General features: G+C 41.2%; 1 protein-coding gene and 1 non-coding gene across 4 annotated transcripts in view; one reads left to right on the top strand and one right to left on the bottom strand.

Annotated features, from left to right (window-relative positions):
- The window catches only part of LOC126088407 (discoidin domain-containing receptor 2-like), an 883,025-nt gene that overhangs the window by 326,160 nt on the left and 534,647 nt on the right, over nt 1-22,218 (top strand). The window lies entirely within an intron of this gene.
- Trnat-ugu (transfer RNA threonine (anticodon UGU)) lies at nt 3,953-4,027 on the bottom strand. Its single transcript has one exon. It is a non-coding gene; the product is annotated as a tRNA-Thr (tRNA).

The following is a 22,218-nucleotide window of genomic DNA, read 5'->3' as shown; positions in this document are numbered from 1 at the left end:
GAATTACTAAAAGGCTACACTCAATAACGCAATATAAGAGCTTCACAACCAAGACCGTATAAATCGGAACATAAGAATTAATGGAGTCACTCTTTTTGAAACGAGAAGTTTCCATCAATTCGAGACACGACTCTGCAGACAATGAGCTATGGTCTGGCCCAGCGAAGAAAAGCTACCAACTTTGTTTATTGGATCCGCTAGCCGGCTGTAGACACGACTGTTAAGAACAACCTCAACATCCACGTAGCTAGTGCTGTTGCTGAAGTCTGCTCCCTTATCCTACTAACACTGATACTTCCAATGATCACGATACTTGCCAGGCTAAAGAAGCTATGAATCGAAATCAGTAAAGCGAAACAGCACTCGCTCATTCACAGTAACCGCTTCTGATCATAATTTCTGTACATAACATGTGTGGATGTTTCGAGATGATCATCTCAACACATTCGTACGTTTCTTTGAGCGGCGGATTAGTTGGCTCCGGAATGATTACACGCAGTTTGGATCGCATACACTAAAATGAATGCTATAGTTTAACATTTTGGCGACGAAAAACTCATTTCATATGAAGTAGTAACTAACTGCGATAAGGATGGAACAGGAATATCATTATGACATTGCCGTACGAAATTCCAAGACTGTCCTCAAATGATTTAGGGTAACCATACATTCACTGGATGATGGCAAAGTTTCAGCTTTTGAGCTGTTTTCAAATATGCCAAAGTTTCAGCTCGTGCACAGTTTTCACATAAGTGCACAAAAAGTCAGTGCTGAAGCGTTAGGTCCTAAGTAGCTTGTTCCAGTGGTGGACGAAAATGTGAACAGAGAAGAGCGACTCTTGTAATATTTTCAGAATTTCTTATGAACGCATCTGAAAGTGAATCATGACACTCGCATCTAATTTGGTAAGTAGTCAATTCAAAACACTGAGTTGTGGGATGACTGTAGCTTTTCACGGTTTTAGTGATTAACAGTATGTGATTTTTAATTTATCTTGTCAATATGGCTGTGGCCGAGCGGTTCTAGGCGCTTCAGTCTGGAACCGCGCGATCGCTACGGTCGCAGGTTCGAATCCTGTCTCGGGCATGGATGTGTGTGATGTCCTCAGGTTAGTTAGGTTTAAGTAGTTCTAAGTTCTAGGGGACTGATGACTTCAGATGTTAAGTCCCATAGTGCTCGGAGCCATTTGAACCATTTGTCATTATGGTCACTGTCCGCAATTTACTAGATTTTAAGAAGGTCTTAGCTTTCAAGGTACTTGCACGCCAAGGGAGGTGCCATTTCACAATCCAAACCTCCCACCATGCCGTATTCATATCGTACTACTTACTTAGCCAGGCATTAGTTATTTTCCCTTTTAGATGCAAAGAGCTATGCATTTTTTTAAAATCTCGTCTCGTACTTTTTCTAGCAGTTTGGTGAATATTTACTGATTCCCATTTCGGATATTATCAGTCATTAGTTGGGGACGCTGTTAACTATGTTTTATTATTCTGATAATATTAAAAATCCTACGATCTCACTCGATGGCGTCCCTGATATTTGTAGTCAGTTGAAAGCCTGGTTATCTACCATATAAACATTCTGGCCTCTAAGGATTTTTCTTCAAACCATTTTGACATAACTCGGTAGCGACAGGGTCGGGCTGGGGACGGGCTGTTTCTTGTTGAAGGTACATATAGTCTGCGAGATGCGTACATCCACAAACGGATGCACATTATAACACTACATTCCTGTATCGTTCACAGAAAAGAGATGAATACCTATATGTACTGGGCGTCTTTCATCTCGTGTAAGCATTCAGAATACGGTAATCACTCTGCTGGAAGCGAATATTTTCGACGCATATGGTTTTGCACGTAATTGTAATCTACCTCAAGCGTGAATCAACATGTACCCGGCATTGAACTGATACATAATCAGCTGCACTGTAGCCCGTCTATCTATTGTTACAGTCCCTATTTGACTACGGTTACCTCTCCCATCAACACTTTTTTTTGCCCACAGTAGTTGAATTGGGCGATGGGGATTTACTGGAATTAAAACTACTGACGGTACTCCACTGAAACGAAGACTCGTGATAAACCCGTGCCTGGCCACTTTGGAAATACTATCTCAAGCGTCAGGCTGCCACGATCTAGTGATCAGTTTCAGTGTTTTTGCATCTCTTGGCCAGCCTGTTCCCGTCTGTACTGCCGAGAGCGAGTGCGTTGTTTGACATCACAGTCACAGGACACGTCAGGTTATTCCTCTCGTTTCTAACTACAATATTATTCACACAGTGTAGGATTTCATGGCCGGTATCTGTTGCAGTTAAAACATCCGGGTTGATGGGCAATGGTCAATACATAAAACTACTTCCTCTCCGTTGCCGTTTTACCTCCGAAGATATCTCCTGCCATCGGAATAGAAACGTCAGGGGGTCTTTCAGGGCCTATCAGCCCGGAAGTTTTAACTGAAGTACAATATTATTTAAAATCCTCTTAACATAAGATGGGGAAGAAAAGGGATACATGGAAGGGTGGACCCACGGCAATCATTTTTCCTTTGAAGGTTTACATTTATTTCCAGAACACATTACACTAATAAACGAAATACAATATTAACCATGTCAAAGAATGAGCAACAGGACTCTTTTTTTTAAATAAATAATCTGTTTAAGTCACCGATCAAAGGACCCAAGCCACACACAAGAAATCCGTAATAAATACAAATGGCAAGATAATAAGGTAAGACATTTCTTATTTAAAGCAATTTGGTCTTGTACTAATTAAAAGAATTACTCTGCCAAAACCTTAAGAACAAATCGCCACTTTGGCTCCCAAAGGGTCTTGAAAAAGGAAATTTAGATCAATTTCAATATTGAAAAAGGAACGTCTGCAACTGTTAAAGTTAACCTGTTTTGGACAGGATGAAAAAATTGAGAATGTACGCAAAATCTAGTTTACTGACAACATTTATTTCCCCAGAAACAAAGACAGACATAATTTATGCTAAACACATTATGATAGGACATCGTGAACAACTAACAGGTGGTTTAAGACTACAATGGGCAAGGATGCTGGGTGGCAGAAGTGAGTCACGTACTCTGGCCCAATAAATGTGGATAACGCAATTGATTTGACGCTGAGCAGACTTTGATCGGCCCGCATCTCGTGGTCGTGTGGTAGCGTTCTCGCTTCCCACGCCCGGGTTCCCGGGTTCGATTCCCGGCGGGATCAGGGATTTTCTCTGCCTCGTGATGGCTGGGTGTTGTGTGCTGTCCTTAGGTTAGTTAGGTTTAAGTAGTTCTAAGTTCTAGGGGACTGATGACCATAGATGTTAAGTCCCATAGTGCTCAGAGCCATTTGAACCATTTTTTAGACTTTGATCGACAATCTACAGAAGTCTATATAGGTACAGCTGAGAGCAGGTGGCGATTGGGATTTGTACGCCCTGTCAAGGCCGGAGCAGCAGTACATTACCCTGTTTGCTTCATGCAGCGCTGTAACTTGCAGCTGGCGAGATGTGTGCGGCGGAGGCGAGGCGTAAGGTAGCACCTGTGAATCGATCGCGGCCACAAAAGAAACGCAAAATCTCATGGTCTAGTGATCAGGCAGACGGATCGCAATTTACTCTTTACCAGAGCCCTGAAATCACGGTAGATTTCAGTGTGTGACACACCTGTTCGCTTGTCATACCAAGGACCAACTTACATTCATATTTCTTTACGTACTCACGAATATGTAATTAAAAATGGGGGTTCCTATTAAAAAAAAAAACAGTTGATATCCGTTTGACCTATGGCAGCGCCATCTAGCGGGCCAACCATAGCGCCATCTGGTTTCCCCCTTCAAGCTAGACGAGTTTCGTTCTTTGTAGTTTTTTCGTTTGATGCTTATTTCGTGAGATATTTGGCCCGGTCACTATCAATGGACCACCCTGTATATCAACGAGGACAGGTGAAAATGTGTGCCCTGACCGGGTCTCGAACCCGGGATCTCCTGCTTACATGGCAGACGCTCTATCCATCTGAACCACCCAGGGCAGAGAGGATAGCGCGACTGCACGGACTATCTCGCGCACGCCACCAGCGAGACCCACATTCTCACCTTGTATGTCCACACACTACATTCGTAGTGTCCCACCCCAACACACTTAGTGCTCGTGGAACACATTCTTACCAAGCCCCGTAAGAGTTCGGGGAATATGTGTGCATCCGCACAGAAGGAGGAGGTCATGGCTGGTGTTGTTGCCAGAACTATAAACTTATATGGATATGGTGTCTGTTCTTTCCGACATGTCTGACATGGCTTACTTGCTTTTTCTCTACATAATAAAACTTTAATGCCAAATAAATCCACTATTAACGTGTTTTTATTTCTGTTTCATTCTTCTAAAAGATAGTAATTTCGGTGGAGAATCCATTGGCATTTTAAACACGTAACAACACACGATCAAACTGAGTTCCAGATCAAAGTCCAGATCCAAAACAGCAAGGTACAAGCCGCATTCGCACTTCAGCACAACAAAGACTTCAAAGGTGATGTACGAACTACAAACCCAACCGCTTGGCCGGCTATTAATTTCATGTGGCGGACCAACGGCTATCCCATGTTATGTGCCTACCATAATCCTGAGGTCCCACGTTCCAAAATTTGTCTTTTCCCCAATATACACCTCGCCTAATGACCGCGACTCTAAAAGCAGTGTCTTTTGCGACCAAACGGGACGTGAAACAACCGTCTCACTACCACCATAGTAGGAAGGCAAAACGCGGTTGACACAGTATGTACCATACCCTCCACCACACGCCGTGTATCTCTGGAAGTTAAGTGTTAACTAAACATATTTAGTTTTTGATTCTTTTTCCATTTTATCGCAGTTTAACCATCATTACCAAACCACTACATGAACTTCACGCACTATATCGTTTGGTAGTTAATAACGGTTGTTTATTGTTATCTGAGTCCAAAGTTACAATTTACGATTTCGCAAGAGTTACTACGAATCTAACTTCCACAAAACACTGCAAAAAACTGACTTATTTTTATTCAACCATGATGAGGCTTTGTGAACTGAGATTGAGGCAGAATATTTCCTTCATAAATGAGCTATCCGTGACTCATGACGTCAGGATTTATATGAAAATGAAGTATATTTGTTGGATAACTAGTCATACTTACGAACACTGTACGTTATTCATTAACGAATCTTTCGGCTGGTACCTGTACAATGTACTATTGAGAATATATTTGAATAAACTACTTTTTGGCATTAGCTCACGACATTCTGTAAATTTATACGGCAACTATAAAACGACCTTCTCGTTTTACACGATGATTTTGACCAAAGGAGTTTATTAAGGTTGACAGTGACCTCGGAAACTTACGCACTCATTCTATAAATGTAGTCATACAATGATTCGTGATTAATAATACTCTCAATCTATATATGTTCAGTTATTTTTGTGAAATCATTTCAGATAAAAAAGATGGAGCCTTCAGCATCAATAATTACGTTTAATCCCAATATATTTTCAACTTGATACACTGTCTGTATAAAATATACTATAATTTTTTAAAGTTGTTTTGCTCATGCGAATATAGGTGTGCATTAGTTTTGAAATGATTGATACACATCGTTTCACATTTATTCCTCAAATGGAAGAGGGCAGTACAGAGTTTTAGGAGGAGCTCGCCTTTAATTTATTCATTTGTGCATCTAGAACGCGGCCTCATTGTGTTATTTCTCTTGTCAATTGGAAAATGCGAACTGGCCAGATGAAGAACTCTTATTTTTTCCTCTTTCATTTTTCCTAACGATTTCAACCACAGTTACACATAATTAGTTTTGGTTTTTCATCTTAGTTTCCTTTATTTTTATTTTGAAGAGTAACATTGCAGCAAGATTTCATGTTTGTTTTCAAAACTTAATAAAGTTTGTTAATCCTGAAATCATTTTCCATTTTTGAATGCTATTTCCTGTGACTTCTGCTATGGTTAGGCGATCCTTATTTAACAAATATAACCATGTGTGCTCCAAGTTGAGGTTTTAAATGTGCTGGTGTTTATATTGTGCACAGTGGCCAAATAATGAGTGGAATTATATATAATATGCAGATTTAAAATGTGATAACGAGTGGGTATCGCTTGCATTGGTTTCATAGTAAAGCTCTAAATCAGTTGCTAAAACAAATCATCTTCGTAGTTGTTACGGCTGTAGCTTCCCAAGTGAGGGCGAGGTATCATCAGACAATAAAAAGCCTTATATGAATATGAAGATGGTATCTGTTCTTTCGGACATGAAAGAACAGATACCATTAGTGATCTTGCAGCTTTCGAAGAATGAAATTCCAATGAAATCCAGACCACTAGCTGCTGACAGGCGTTGATAAATATCAACGAGCACAGTTGAAAATGTGTGCCCCGACCGGGACTCAAACCCGGGATGTCCTGACTACAAGGCAGACGCTCTATCCGACTGAGCCATCGAGGACACAGAGGATAGTGTGACTGCAGCGACGTATCTCTGGCACGCTCGCCGTGATACCCACACTTCCAACTTACTGTCTCCACACAGCGTTTGTACTGTCCCTGCCCACTATACTCATTACTCGCGACATCAATCTACCGATTCCCGTAAGAGTTTGAGCAATGTGAGTGCATCCGCACTGAAAAAGGTCATTGGCCGGTAAGACTTATCTACATGAAGAGGGTATCTGTTTTTCTGGACATGTCCGAAAGAACAGATACCGTTAGTGTTCTTGCAGCCCTCGAAGAATGAAATTCCAAAGAAATCCAATGTCCCCATTGATATTTATCAACGCATATAAGTAGCTAATGGTCTGGATTTGATTGGAATTTCATTCTTCGAGAGCTGCAAGATCACTAATGGTATCTGTTCTTTCACGTCCGAAAGAGCAGATACTCTCTTCATATAGATAAGGCTTACCGACCAATGATCTTCTCCATTGAGGATGCACTCACATTGCTCAAACCCTTACGGGAGGCGATAACCTGACTGTTGCAAGTAAAGAGTGTGGACAGTAAGTTTGAAATTTGGGTCTCACGGGGAGCGTGCCAGAGATATAAGTCTCTGCAGTCACACTATCCTCTGCGTCCTCAATGCGTCCTGCCATGTAAGCAGGAGATCCCGGGTTCGAATCCCAGTCGTGGCACACATTTTCAGCTGTCCCTTTTGATATTTATCAACGCTTGTAAGCAGCTAACAGTCTGGATTTCATTGTAATTTCAATAAAAAGACTTCGTTGGAAATTTGGTAGACTGTATTACTGAGATTTTTCGTTCCAGAATCTGTGAGTGCTTTCTCTGAAAAGTCAGTTACATATATGTCGGGGCTCTTCCGATATTCTGCATAATTATGAAGCTAACGTCTGTGTATCACTGGCTAAATAATGATTTTCTCACAACAACATTATTGTTGTACCGGGGAGACGTCTGTTTCAGTCTAAAAGTTCTTTTAATAGAAAGCCGCAATTCTCTTTAGGTGCAATGTAAAATGTGAACGTTCGTTCCCTCTTTCGTTTCAGAAGGGAGGGCTGACGCGTAATACGCGTTTTTCACATTTTTGCTTTAATTTCTCTTGGCAAATAACTGCTTTACCCGACTCTGCGACAAAGCTTTTTGCAGTGTGAAATTTAATTATATTCACAAGCCTCTAAGCTCGTCAATCCATGCAAACTCTATCGTATTTGTTGTAATTGTTTTTCAAAGATAAGCGCTACGGTTATTATGCAATACGTCGGACTGATGTCGTTTTTTTTGGTAGAATTGGGAAAAGTTACCGGGCTTGGACTTCATGTATGAGGTATTTTTTAGTCTTTTGTCAGTGACATTACTCTAAAGTTTTTGATAAAATAAAATTATCTGAGCTGATATTCTATTTCTGTTCCTGTCGTTACACGACTTCAAGGCAGCGCACCGTGCATCGGTGTTTTTTCCACCACATCGGATCGATTGTTACACATCTGCTTTGTTATAACCATTGGAATAAAAGATTACTGGAATGCGTGAGTATAAGCTTAGAAAAAAGTAGAAAAAAATATAAAGCTAAATGATACATGTGTCACCTACATTTACATCCTTTTCTCAGCAGGGTTTAAATCTGCTCTTTCACAGTTTTGTTAATGTGCAGTATCAGACATATGCTTCAGGGCTGGTAGCACACTGGATATTGTATGACTACAGATGAATTCATGTAGTCGTAATACTACAGACAACAGTAAGTGTTGAGATTATTTTATGCACCACATGACCAAGACAACATGCTGCAAACTTCTTGTTTTTTACACAAATAATGCAGTGATTATAACCTTGTGGAGAAGGGAATTACGGGTCCAAAATCAGTAAAGGAAAATCTTTTTTTTTTTTGCAGCTGGTTACTGATGATTTCAATAAATTTTTAAAAATGGTTCATTTTTCCGGAACAATAACGGGCCATCATCGACCATCTTCCGATCTTAAGAAGGAAGCAGTGCTCCACTCCCAAGCACTTTAAGAAAATTTCTGTTTAACACATTTTGTATGTCATATTAGGTATATGGCAGTACACAATGAATTTTGCCTTCGAGAATTCAATATATTGTGCGTCACATCATTCAGAGCCTCTAAATTCGTATCTGTCGCCTATCTGACAGAGGCACAAGGTAGAACATTGACGTGAATGATGCTTGGTTCATGGTGAATGAAATCCCCTGCTGTTGTAATTTCAACGTTCCTTTATTTAGCTAATAAAGGTAACGGCTGTGGAGTCCCACTAAGAGTATATTCTGTAAATTATGCTTATACTTAAGACACTACAAGGAGCATGTTTAAAGATCACTCTTACATTAGTTTAATGATCATGGACGTAAGGTTGATACCGATTTACTAATTACATTTTCTCTAACCATGTGAACCCCAAAAAATAGCCTATCAATACAAAACGTACAAAAATATAGTTTTGTAATTGCTGTGGCCGCTCACTTCATACATCGTAGTGCCTACTGCATCGGCATCCCACTTCACGTCCCACCAAGACGGGATGCCTGCGTCACAGAACGTTTATTCACCAGGAAAATCTACGTCGTCTGTATTGCCAACAAAAATATTTACCAGCGGCCACAACACAACACAACACCAGGTCTCCACCAGTGGCCGCCAGGGACCGCTACCCGTTCACGGAGCCTACAGAACAGCTTCACCAGAGGTCGCAGCTAGCCCAGGAACTACTGTGATACGCCAGGCACGTGATCGCAAATAATTCCGGCAGATACATCCGCCAAATGGGCTGTATAGGACGGAGCACTGCCAGCAAAGGGCAGTTCGATGCACCTTTTGGAGATACACAGAGCTGCTACCCCGGCAGCAACGGCCAAGGACCTCTTCTAGCTGGCCGATCTCTTGCTGAATGACTGGCTATAGTCGACGAACATCTTGACACTGAAGAATTGTTTTACTGTGATCTCTCCCCGTGAAGAGTCGAGTCTTTTCTATTATTATTTGTTATCTTATATTTGTGATGATCCGCAGTTTGGATCGAGTCTGTTGTTCTTTTGGAGATTGTATTATTGTTTCGTTTTAGTGAGTCCAATAAATTGTTTTCGGACTTGTGTTTTCCGCATTTCTATTCTTCTAGCGCAGATACTTCATTAATTACACTGCCTGACAAAAGAAGTGAAGCACTCAGAAGACACGGTCGAATGCCAATGTAATTTTGTACATGTACACACTATTGGCGGGTAAGTAAGAGATCAGAGTTGCAATTCTCTGTGATAGGTAGAACTACCACCACAGTGCGTTAGTGTTGTTCGCGTTAGTGTTGCTACTAGGTCTCGTAAATATATGAGAGGCGTGAGCAATGTCAGATGTTTGGTGATCACTGTGAAAGACACGGAGATGCTGCGTACTCGAGTGAGACAGCAATTTCAGCAGCTGACATATTTTGAAAGGGGCCTTATTGTGGGTCTTCTCCATTTAACCGTCTAGTCGAATTGCGCCATTCATGGCCCAATGTTGGACTGCAAGGAAACATCCGGGCAGGCATACTCATCAAGGTTACAGTCGATCACATCTGACCACTACAAGGGAGCGTCGCTGAATCGTGCACCAAGCACATTATAAACCTTTCAATTTTATAGATGTCCATCTTATTTGCATGGACGAGGGACTTCAGCTTATGATACCGTATGTATGAGAAAAGTACCATCACAGCTGTATCTTGAGAATGTCTTTATTCTATCACATGACTAGTTTGGGCGGCACATTACCGCTATCATCAGGCCCAGCCACTGCCAAAAGAGTATTTGATTTCCTTGGGACATTTATATTGGGATCGTATACTCGACACCGTGTTGCGCACTGGAGACAACACGGTGTCCAGTATAGACTCCTAATGAAAGCTAGCCCACGTGTGCTAGTAACAAGGATCCCGCTGTAAATGCACCAAGGATATCACATACTCTTTTGGCAGTGGTGGTGTCTGAGGATGGTGGTAATGTGCCGCCGAAACTAGTCCCAAGACACGGCTATGGTGGTACTTTTTCTCATAAACCCTTCACATGTGCGTCTGTAATCCGAGAGCAAGTCATCTGGCACTATTGGTGGGCTTTCACAGCAGCAGGACTAGGGAAGTACTGTCCCGTGCGCAGGCTGCCGTTAACACCACAATGCAAACGGCTTCGTTTGGTGTGGTGCCGCGACCGAGAAGCATGGACTGCTAATGTGTGGGATCGCATTGTGTTCAACGATAAATCACGGATCTACGCTACCCCGGATGACTATCGCCAGAGAGTACGGCGGAGATCTAGGGAGGGATCCGATTCTTCCATTATTTTGGAAAAGTACAGCGATGTCACTCCTGGAGTCAAGCTATCTGGAATCATCTGGTATGACATGAGGTCATGGTTGGCAGTTATTGAGGGACCTCTGACTGCACAACGTTACGTCATGGACATCCTGCCTCGTTCTGTATTACCTCTAATGTGACAGTACAGTGGTGCGGCTTTTGAACAGGACAATGCTCATTCACATGGTACCTGTCTGTATGAATTGTCTACGTGATGATGAGGTACTCCCCTGGCCGGCAAGATCCGCATATGTATGCCCCATAGAACCTGTGTGGGACGTCAACTCCGTCCCAGTGACAGTATCCAGGATATCAAGGTCCAGCTACAATAGTCGTGGCCGCATCTTGTACCAGGGGAGGATACATCGGTTTTATTACACCCTTCCCAACAGAATCAGTGCATACATCCAGTACAGAGGGGGCACAGTGTCATACTGATAGTGGGATCATGCTGCAAGTTCTTTGTGAACTGGTGACGAATTTGTAATCATTGGAAAAACATCACATACACTCACAGCTCTTGAAGTTGCAGTTCGTCTCTCTTCCCCTGCTGGGTGGTTGACTTCTTTTGTCAGGTAGTGTGTGCTCGTAGGTAAGATTTTTTTTACCTATTATCAGCCGTCTATCACTTGTATGTGAGGTAACAAATTAATATAGTACTTGAAACTATCTCCAGTGACCAATATATTTGCGGAAAATGAATTTTACTTACGTTTCTTAAGGAAAAAAATAGAGACAGTCGTTGCAACCGAGTATTTTCGGATCACTTTTGACGGCTACATTATCAAAGCCAGCCAAAGACGCAGGTACTACAAATCTAGTGGCCCAAGTTATGTCCTTGCTGTGGACGAACAGCTATACACTGGCGGGAAGAAGAGTGCCTGGAAAGGACGGGAATTAAGCTGTGGCTAGTGAGGTCAAGAAATGAGCCCAGGCGTGTCTCCTCTTCGCCTCCTAGCTGAGGTGAAGACAGTCTGCTCGTCTACGCAGAAGGCACAGTCCCAAGTCGCACTGGTGTCTGTTCCCGTGCGAGTGCGCTCCGAATGCTATGCTTCTGACGCAGAGATTACATTACGCCATTTGTTATTTGATTAGATTTGATATTCAGAGGAGATCGCGGAATATCGGTTAGTTTCCAAGCGACCAACTAGCCACACTTCCCTGACTTGTCATTTTAGCTCTAGCCCTTGCTGTTTTATTGTAATCGTATGTAGGTATTAAGAAGGTTCCGGAGAAACATTCTTAGCTACAGTTGGAGAGATAATGTGATTGACTGGTTATATGCCAGCAGAGCATAAAACGTGGAAAACACAGAATGCAGGCGAATTTCGTATTAATCAGTTATTTTGGAGGAAAATCCATTGATTGCGTTTTACACATATGTGGAAAGATAACAATGATAAATATGTTACTGGGTAAGCAATAATTACTAAGGGCTAGCAGCTAGAACAGGTCTCCTGAAATATAACGAGAACGAGTAAATATACTAGGGTGCGAAACTTAAGGACGAAAGTAATTTTCGCTTGATGTACGAAGATTTACTTAACTCGTATGAAGGTATACTGACAGTTATCGTTCTCGATCATCTTCGTGAACAGAACAGTAAATACATGAGCTGAAGATGTGATAGACACCCGAATTACTTTTCACCAAGTACTGTAAACTGCTTTCGGGATACAGACGTACATGATGGTGTTATATTGTTAAAGTACTGGGAAATCGAGGAAGACAAAACTTGCATAAGGTAAATATAATTTCCGATCAACAGCAGACGAGCGTTTGTTAGAACACACGAGGGGAACAAACTCGAATGATTACAGGCTACTTTACCTGACAGGATAATATAACTGAAATACAAGATGTCTCAGGTGAAAACCATCGAAAGTTGATACATTCCGAATATCTTTTTAAAAACTGCATCACTTATTTTCTTGTCGGCAGTTACGAAAATCCATCTGTCCTCTGCACACTGTTGCTTTAGAGCCGGCACAAACAAAATTAGGTTGCTGAAGGTTCTTACAGAGGCCGACAGGCATCATTCTTCAGGCGCTCAATGTGTGGAAGGAAAACAAGAAACGTGCCATGTGCCATACACTGTATGTTGATACAGTTAAGGATGAAGGGAAGTTTATTCTTAACGGCACAGTTGTCGTTGTGAAATGAGCGATTCTTGAGAATCCCATACGAAATGAGAGAAATGGAACTAATTGCAAATATGGCATTAAGTTTCACGGTAGTTTCGCAGTTTGTAGACGATTTCGCACAGTAATCTAAGTAACTAATAAACTTAAGCATTACTCTTACAGACGGTTGTGTTTTCGGGATCAGCTTTCTGCCCTAATAGATAATTTGAACGTGAAATGTGAGAATAACGTTGCAATCCTCGTAGCCCCGAAGAAGTGTTTATTGTTACACAGTTATGTATGGCAAAAGTGAGCCGATCGAAACCTAACATTTATCCACCATTGCATGCGATCGAAACTTCCTTCTGGGCGCGACCATCGCTCTTAGGGTGCACTTCTTCTCTCATTTATATGTTATTACGAGCAACATTCAAGCGTTAAAAGATTTTCGTCATATAATGATTCAGTGCAGAAGCGGCCATCCGTTTCATCTAAATGTTGCCTGTAAACCGGTAACCGTCTCTCAACAAGAAAATAAAATCTGAGATCATTCCTGTAATTCAGTTGGCCTGAAGTAATATCTGTATGAACGATATTCATTTACTATTACCTTCGTTGACTGAGTCGTATTAATAAATTACGCCATATAGGCCACAGGATATTTTTGCACAGCTCAGTAAACATCTCACCTGTATAATTAGTTTGGAAGTGAGTGAGATACAGTAAATGAATGAAATAAATGAAAGGTACCGTGAAGATAAATGCGAAAAAAATTTGTTTTGAAGGACTGTCCTTTTTGTAATTGCATTAGATTAGTATTATTTTAGCGTCTACAGAATTTGAGTAAAACTGCACCACTCTCCTGCACACACACACACACACACACACACACACACACTGCGACGATTAATGGCGCAACAAGTTTGACGGCTCCTGCATCGAAGCCGTTAACAAATACAAAAGAATGGAATGGAAAAGAAAACTGTACGTTTCTTAGACGACTACGACTTTGGATTTAGGAATCTAAAGGCACCAGAAGGCAGTTCCCACTTTGCGTCTGATAACAGAGGCAAGAAAAATTAAGATATCCTTGTAGAAGTTCATAACGTAGAAGATATCCTTGTAGAATTTCGTAACGTAGAAACAACATATCACAATGTAAAATTTTTCATGGTGTTTCATTTTGTCAGAAAATATACAGGCAGTTTAGGAAAAGGTGGGTAACATACATTGGAGCCAAGAGGGTAGAATAGGAATGCAAAGCTAAGACAGAAGTGCTCGGATTAAAATGGGTCGAAACGCAGGGATGTTGTTCTCCTCTACTGTGCAGCATGTATATCGACGAAAATTATGAAAATTAAAAAAAGGTTCAGAAATGGGATTAAAATTGCGGGTAAAAGGATATTGGTGCTAAGATTCACTGATCATCTTGCTATTCTCCGTGACAGTGATGAAGATTTGCAGGATTTGTTAGATAGAAAGAATTCTACGGAGCACAGAAAATCTACCAAGAGACGACCAACAAAAGACAAAAGTATACGTAGTGTAGCTGAGATTCGTGATAAACTTAACATCAACATTGGAAATCACGTAGTAGACGAAGTGAACGAATTCTACGACCTTGCCGGCCGGGGTGGCCGAGCGGTTCTAGGCGCTACAGTCTGGAACCGCGCGACCGCTACGGTCGCAGGTTCGAATCCTGCTTCGGGCATGGATGTGTGTGATGTCCTTAGGATAGTTAGGCTTAATTAGTTCTAAGTTCTAGGGGACTGATGACCTTAGAAGTTAAGTCTCATAGTGCTCAGAGCCATTTGAACCATCTACGACCTTGGAAGCAGAATAACGCATGACGAACGTAGCAAGGAGGGCAGAGTCTGCTCTTATCACAGGTAAAGGCAGTTTTTGTCAACGAAAAAATCCTGAGATATAAAAAATAGGGTTAAATTTGAAGAAATTCCTAAGAATGTACATCTAGAACACGGCTTTGTATCGAAGTGAATCACAGGCAGTGTGAAAGAAACGGGAAACGAAGGGAAGCCAAGCGTTTGAGACGGGTTTTTACAGAATGATAATTATGAGACTAATAAGAGACGAACTGAGGAGGTTGTGCATAGTATCTCGCGAGGACAGGCATACGCGGCGAACTCGTAACTTGAAGAAGGCAAGCTGATAGGCCTTATGTTAAATCTTTTCGAGAATAACCTCCGTAGTAATACAGGAGTTGTAGAAGGAAAGACAAAGATTTGGGTATATTTGGCAAGCAGTAACAACGGTAAAATACCTGGGAGTAACCATACAGAGCAATCTAAAGTAGAATGGCCACAAAATTAACTGTCAGAAGAGGGCATGCTAGACTGAGATTCATTGAAAGAGTATTTTTGTTGTGGCCTTCAGTTCGAATACTGGTCTGATGCAGGTCTCCAAGCTACTTTATCCTCTGCAAGCCGCTTCACCTCATAATCATTTCAGTCCACATCCATTTGAACCTACTAGCTGTATTAATGCCTTTGTGTCACTCTATAATTTTCCCCCTACTCTTTTCTCCATTGCTAAATTGACGCTTTCTCCATGCCTCAGGATGTGTCATATCAATCAATTCCTTCTTTTAGTCAAGCTGTACCACAAATTTCATTTTTCCTCAATACGATTCAGATATTTTACTGCCCAAACGGCAGAACCCATCTACCACTTTTAGTGTCTCATTCCGTAATCGAGTTTCTTCAGCATCATGTTTTAATCCGACGACATTCCATTAACTTCGCTTTACTTTTGTTGGTGTTCATCTTATAGCGTTTTTACAAGATGCTGTCAATCCCATTCACAAAATATTTTATCAAGTGCACATCCGCAATTGACGAACATCTTTACAGAATAAAAATCTTCTTCAGTTGCTAGTAATTGCGTAATTTGTTTCACGACCTGTTTCGAAGCATAAAGCCAGAAATTTCTTAATTTATTCCACGACCGGTTTGGAGGCATAAATCTTCATCTTCAGGGCAAATCATCTGGCTATGTAAATTTACCGTAAATATTTAAACGCTCTTATTTGTTTATTTATCACCCTCTGCCAGGCACTTAAATGGATTTGCAGAGAACCTATGTAGATGTAGATGTAGATTTTCCATCGATAACAGTTTTGGCTTTTATTTCCACTCCGTGAAATTCCATCACTTTTGTTTCACCTGTTGAGCTTTCCATTGCGTATTTAGCGACAATTTGACTCAAATTGTGTACTGAAATTCGAACCCTTTCTTTAGATTCTCCTATTATAATCTGAGCATCAGCAAATAGCATCGTCATAAAATTAAAACTATCACTTCTTAATGTGTCATTTAATAAAATCAACCATTTCCGAATGAAATCCTCAATGTAAACAATAAAAGGTGTGTGTGTGTGAGGGAGGGGGGGGGTGTTAGATTGTGGGCAGCTTTGTCTGATTCCTTGACTGATACCGGCAGATACTGTCCCATTCCTCACAGAATGGATCAGTTTATTATTTTTGTATAATGGCTGAATGGCCGTAATCAGATGTGCTGGAACTCCCAATTCCTTAAGTGATTTCTTATGATTTGTCGCGTTACTTCTAAGCGGGGCATACCAAAGCTTCATTCCACTCGTCTGGTACATGTCCACTGAGCCGGCAAACATTCACAAAATTTAAGTCTTTGCTTTAGTTGATCAGATGCATATTTTATCAGTTCCATTTTTACACTATCAGTGCCAGGCGACTTTTTGTTTTTTGTTCATTTAATCACATTTTGCAGCTCTATTGTCAGACCTACAGAGTCGCTGGTGCGTCGGTATTGCGCAGCTCACTGGATGGTGTGTAACAGAGAGCGCCTCGTACCAGTATTGGCTCTTAAGTCTTCCCATTGCCTTCTCCATGTATAGAATTTTTATACACTTTTCTGCGAAGTCATCGTCCCCCCTATCACTTCTAAATGGGGAGTAACAAGTCTTCGAATCTCTAGCAAAATTCCCTAACTGTCGAGCAACAATTAATTTGCTAACTGTCGAGCAACAATTAATTTGCTGTAAAGGTTTATCACTTAGAATTTAATGCACATTTCTGTTGTTTTAACGTTCCAACCAGACAACCTTCCAACTTATTCCGTCTCTTTTAAACCGAGTGCTTTACGTTAATGGTGACGATTGATTTGGAGACATTTCATTACGGAATTTGACCAGTGGCGCAAGAATGATGTTAAATGTATGCCAGGTCGTCATTACTGGCGTCAGTCAGTGCCATGAATTCAATCAGAAACTTCCGCGCAGTGGCCTTCGCGATACGAGCATTAGACACGGCACGACAGTCACGTGCGCGCTGTTTGAGAAACTTAGGCAAAGTGTCAAATCGCATTCGATTTATTTTTCAAACTTCTATAGAACACCAGACACGGGAACGCGTCGGATCTAACGCACAGAAGGACACAAAAAATATAAATAATAATAATAATGAAAATCATCAGAAAATGCTGAATTGAATGCAGATACGGTTTCTTTAGGTTTTATTATACACTCTGTCGCTCAGTAGTTAGGCTTTCTGATACTTTCCACATTATTTTCTGCAGAAATAAATATTTTTGTCGGCGATGTTTGACTGGTTTCCGTAGGCGTGCTTTCAAACCACATTGTCGATATCGGATTTGTGGTCACCACTGGTTAAATGTCTTTACTAAAGCCAACAGAATGTAAAAGAGAATTTGTCAACAGAATGTAATTAATGACAAACTGTGCACGAAGGAATTCTGTCTATCTGGAGGCGAAAAAAAATTACGCATTCCTAAACTCTCTTGGAATGTTTTCCTTTTGATTGTGTGCTTTGTGGACAATATTGCCGTTCACAACTTAATTGAAAATGGATCCGAAATACTTTTTGAAAAAAAATTCTTATTGATTCCCAATGCGTCCATAAGCTCGGTTTAATTACACTTCGATGTATTGGTGCATTCACCGCAACTTCGTTGTTCGCTTTACAAACAGCGATACAAACAAAAGCTCAATAACCAACGTTTGTTCTCCTGTCCTTTTACAGTTTAGCAGGAAGTGAACAGCAACATTAACGCTCCTAACTGTTCACAGAAACCGCACTACTGAAATCATGACAATAACAGTTTATGGTGTGCATGGGAACAATAGAACGAGTTTTAGAATGTATTTATTTCAGTACATCTATTATGGATGAGGAACTGCATTTGTGATTTAAATTGCCGATTTATTTGGGCATAAATATGCTACCAATCGCTGTTTTGGATTTTTGATATAGATTTTTTTCTGTACCATTAACTAGTTTTCGAGTCACTGCAGGCTCATCGTCAGATAGACAATGTGCAGGAATATTATCTGGACCGTGTGCAGGTGGATGCTTTTGGTAGCGGTGCTGGCGGAAATGCCGAGAATTTAGTTATCGGTAACGAAAAGTTTATGAAACGAAAAGGTTGTTACGTTTTGGGCACTTACAGTGTAATGTCGGGTGGTATCCATGACAAATACGTTCCGATAATTTACCTTTTCCGGCTAGACACACACATAGATAGTATTTAGGTGCACTTTATTCACATTAAGTGAACACCGAATGTAAATATAAAGAACATTATGATCTTTGGCCTGAGATGCATATTATTACATTGCTAATATACAGGGTAAAGAAAAGTTGCTGCACTCGGACTTCGCAGCGAGATTCCTCACATACTAGCAATACAAAAATATTGTTTCTCAAAATTTCGTCTTGCGCATATTTCGAGCAGTAAATGAACGTTAAAGATAGGCAATATGGCAACACTGTAATCACAACTACGGTAATCTCTGTCAGCCAACAGATTAGGGCGGTGCAGTTGCTGCTGTGGATAACGTTTTGGGTTAGCACGAAGGAGGTCGAGGGTTCGTTTCTGGGTCGAGGCATATTTGTTTTTATTTACTAAACGAATCTGCGTGGTACGATATCTGACGTCTTAAACGTCATGCAGCGATTAACAGTGAGTCTTCTACAAATAATTTGCATTTATGTACTACGAACACAGAAAAAGCACACTCGTTTCCATTGGTCAGCTTTTAAACAAGCCTTTTGCACGTCGTCGACTCGAATTGCTTCGCGCCACTGCATCTACTAGATTCCAAACCTGTTTTCTGTGTATCCACAACCAGTGTTCCCATCGAAATTGTTTGTAAAGCACTTCGCTAGCCCTACTGTTGACGTATGGCCCTAACGAAATGTAATGGACCTGAACGTGGCAAGAATAATAGTTGGTATTAATCGATGGAACCATTAGGGGAGGGTACACACAAAATAGGTTTGGAATCCAGTAGATGCAGTGGCGTGAAACAATTCGCATCCACGACGTGCAAGAGGCTCCTCTAAAAGCTGACTAGTGAAAACTATAGTATTTCCATTGTTCGTAGTACGTAACTACAAATGTTTTGTGGAAGACCCACTGTAAACTCTGCTTGACGATTAAGGCGCCAGATACTGTACAGCGCAGACAAACGTTTAGCAAACGGAAACAAATCACCCTCGACACAGAATCGAACACTCGACCTCTTGCGTACTAACCCAAAACTCTACCTACTGCACCGACTGCACAGTGTTACTGCTATAGCCTGACATAGGTAGTTACCGTACACATGATTAAGGTGTTGCCAGATTACCAGTGTTTGAGAGCAGTTTAATGTCCAAAACATGTACGGGACGAAATCTTGTGACAGACATTTTTGTATCGCTAATATGTGAAGAATCACGCTGCGAAGTCCGAGTGCGCGAATTTTTCTTCACCCTGTACATGTAATATTGTTTAACAGTTACAAAAAGGTGAACTATTTACTATGTAATCAAAGAGCGAAGGATTTACTAACTTCTGTGATATCTTTTCTTCATGTGACCATGGTAATATAAATAATAAAGAGAAAACAGTTATGAGCAATCAGACAGATAACCATACTTGTTACATGCATAAGAGTATAATAATTTTGTGCAGGACAAGAGTATATCTTAACATTGTCTTTTTTGTTTTGGTGCCTGGGTGTCATGGAAATTCTGAAAGAAAAAGTTTTGTGGTGATTCGGTAGTAACTCATTCACTCTTCAGTTACTTAGTATATACAGGGTGTTTCAAAAATGACCGGTATATTTGAAACCGCAATAAAAACTAAACGAGCAGCGATAGAAATACACCGTTTGTTGCAATATGCTTGGGACAACAGTACATTTTCAGGCGGACAAACTTTCGAAATTACAGTAGTTACAATTTTCAACAACAGATGGCGCTGCAAGTGATGTGAAAGATATAGAAGACAACGCAGTCTGTGGGTGCGCCATTCTGTACGTCGTCTTTCTGCTGTAAGCGTGTGCTGTTCACAAAATGCAAGTGTGCTGTAGACAACATGGTTTATTCCTTAGAACAGAGGATTTTTCTGGTGTTGGAATTCCACCGCCTAGAACACAGTGTTGTTGCAACAAGACGAAGTTTTCAACGGAGGTTTAATGTAACCAAAGGACCGAAAAGCGATACAATAAAGGATCTGTTTGAAAAATTTCAACGGACTGGGAACGTGACGGATGAACGTGCTGGAAAGGTAGGGCGACCGCGTACGGCAACCACAGAGGGCAACGCGCAGCTAGTGCAGCAGGTGATCCAACAGCGGCCTCGGGTTTCCCTTCGCCGTGTTGCAGCTGCGGTTCAAATGACGCCAACGTCCACGTATCGTCTCATGCGCCAGAGTTTACACCTCTATCCATACAAAATTCAAACGCGGCAACCCCTCAGCGCCGCTACCATTGCTGCACGAGAGACATTCGCTAACGATATAGTGCACAGGATTGATGACGGCGATATGCATGTGGGCAGCATTTGGTTTACTGATGAAGCTTATTTTTACCTGGACGGCTTCGTCAATAAACAGAACTGGCGCATATGGGGAACCGAAAAGCCCCATGTTGCAGTCCCATCGTCCCTGCATCCTCAAAAAGTACTGGTCTGGGCCGCCATTTCTTCCAAAGGAATCATTGGCCCATTTTTCAGATCCGAAACGATTACTGCATCACGCTATCTGGACATTCTTCGTGAATTTGTGGCGGTACAAACTGCCTTAGACGACACTGCGAACACCTCGTGGTTTATGCAAGATGGTGCCTGGCCACATCGCACGGCCGACGTCTTTAATTTCCTGAATGAATATTTCGATGATCGTGTGATTGCTTTGGGCTATCCGAAACATGCAGGAGGCGGCGTGGGTTGGCCTCCCTATTCGCCAGACATGAACCCCTGTGACTTCTTTCTGTGGGGACACTTGAAAGACCAGGCGTACCGCCAGAATCCAGAAACAATTGAACAGCTGAAGCAGTACATCTCATCTGCATGTGAAGCCATTCCGCCAGACACGTTGTCAAAGGTTTCGGGTAATTTCATTCAGAGACTACGCCATATTATTGCTACGCATGGTGGGTATGTGGAAAATATCGTACTATAGAGTTTCCCAGACCGCAGCGCCATCTGTTGTTGAAAATTGTAACTACTGTAATTTCGAAAGTTTGTCTGCCTGAAAATGTACTGTTGTCCCAAGCATATTGCAACAAACGGTGTATTTCTATCGCTGCTCGTTTAGTTTTTATTGCCGTTTCAAATATACCGGTCATTTTTGAAACACCCTGTATTTCACTCTATTTCTTTATCCTTTTTGTATTTTTTAAATGTACATTACACACCTACTGCCAGCGTAAGAAAATACCTGCAGCTATAAAAATTTACTTACATCCATTATTCATACTTATAAATATTTATTCTGTAATACAATGCATCTCAGGCCGAAGCTCACGACGTGGCAAAGGGTGATACCTATTATACACATATTCATTGTTTTCTTTCAGTGAATAAGTGTAAACACTAAATCGAAAACTGTACGTTTTCAGAATGGATTTGACTTGGATACTACGAGGCAGTACACTGTAACCGCCCACAAAACGTAACAACCTTTTCGTTTCACGAACTTTTCGTTACCGATAACGAAATATCCGCCAGCACCACGACCACGGCGTCTAAGTGCACATCATCCAGATAACGTTCCCGTAACACCTTCATCTCATGATGGGCCTGCAATGGCTCGAAAACTACTTCATGGTACAGACAATAAATTGGATGAAAAATGTAAAAAAGCAGCTGGTTGCATATTTATACTCAAATATAATGTTAACTTCAGGAGTCGTTAAATGTACTATGTTATGATTTCTCTAGAACTGTAGCTTCAGTGGCTCTTTAAGCATATGATCAAAACTTGCG

Source organism: Schistocerca cancellata, chromosome 1 (genome assembly GCF_023864275.1).
Source record: "Schistocerca cancellata isolate TAMUIC-IGC-003103 chromosome 1, iqSchCanc2.1, whole genome shotgun sequence".
Taxonomy (NCBI): domain Eukaryota; kingdom Metazoa; phylum Arthropoda; class Insecta; order Orthoptera; family Acrididae; genus Schistocerca; species Schistocerca cancellata.
Note: the sequence above shows the minus strand (reverse complement) of the source record. Positions and strands in the feature narration are given on the sequence as shown.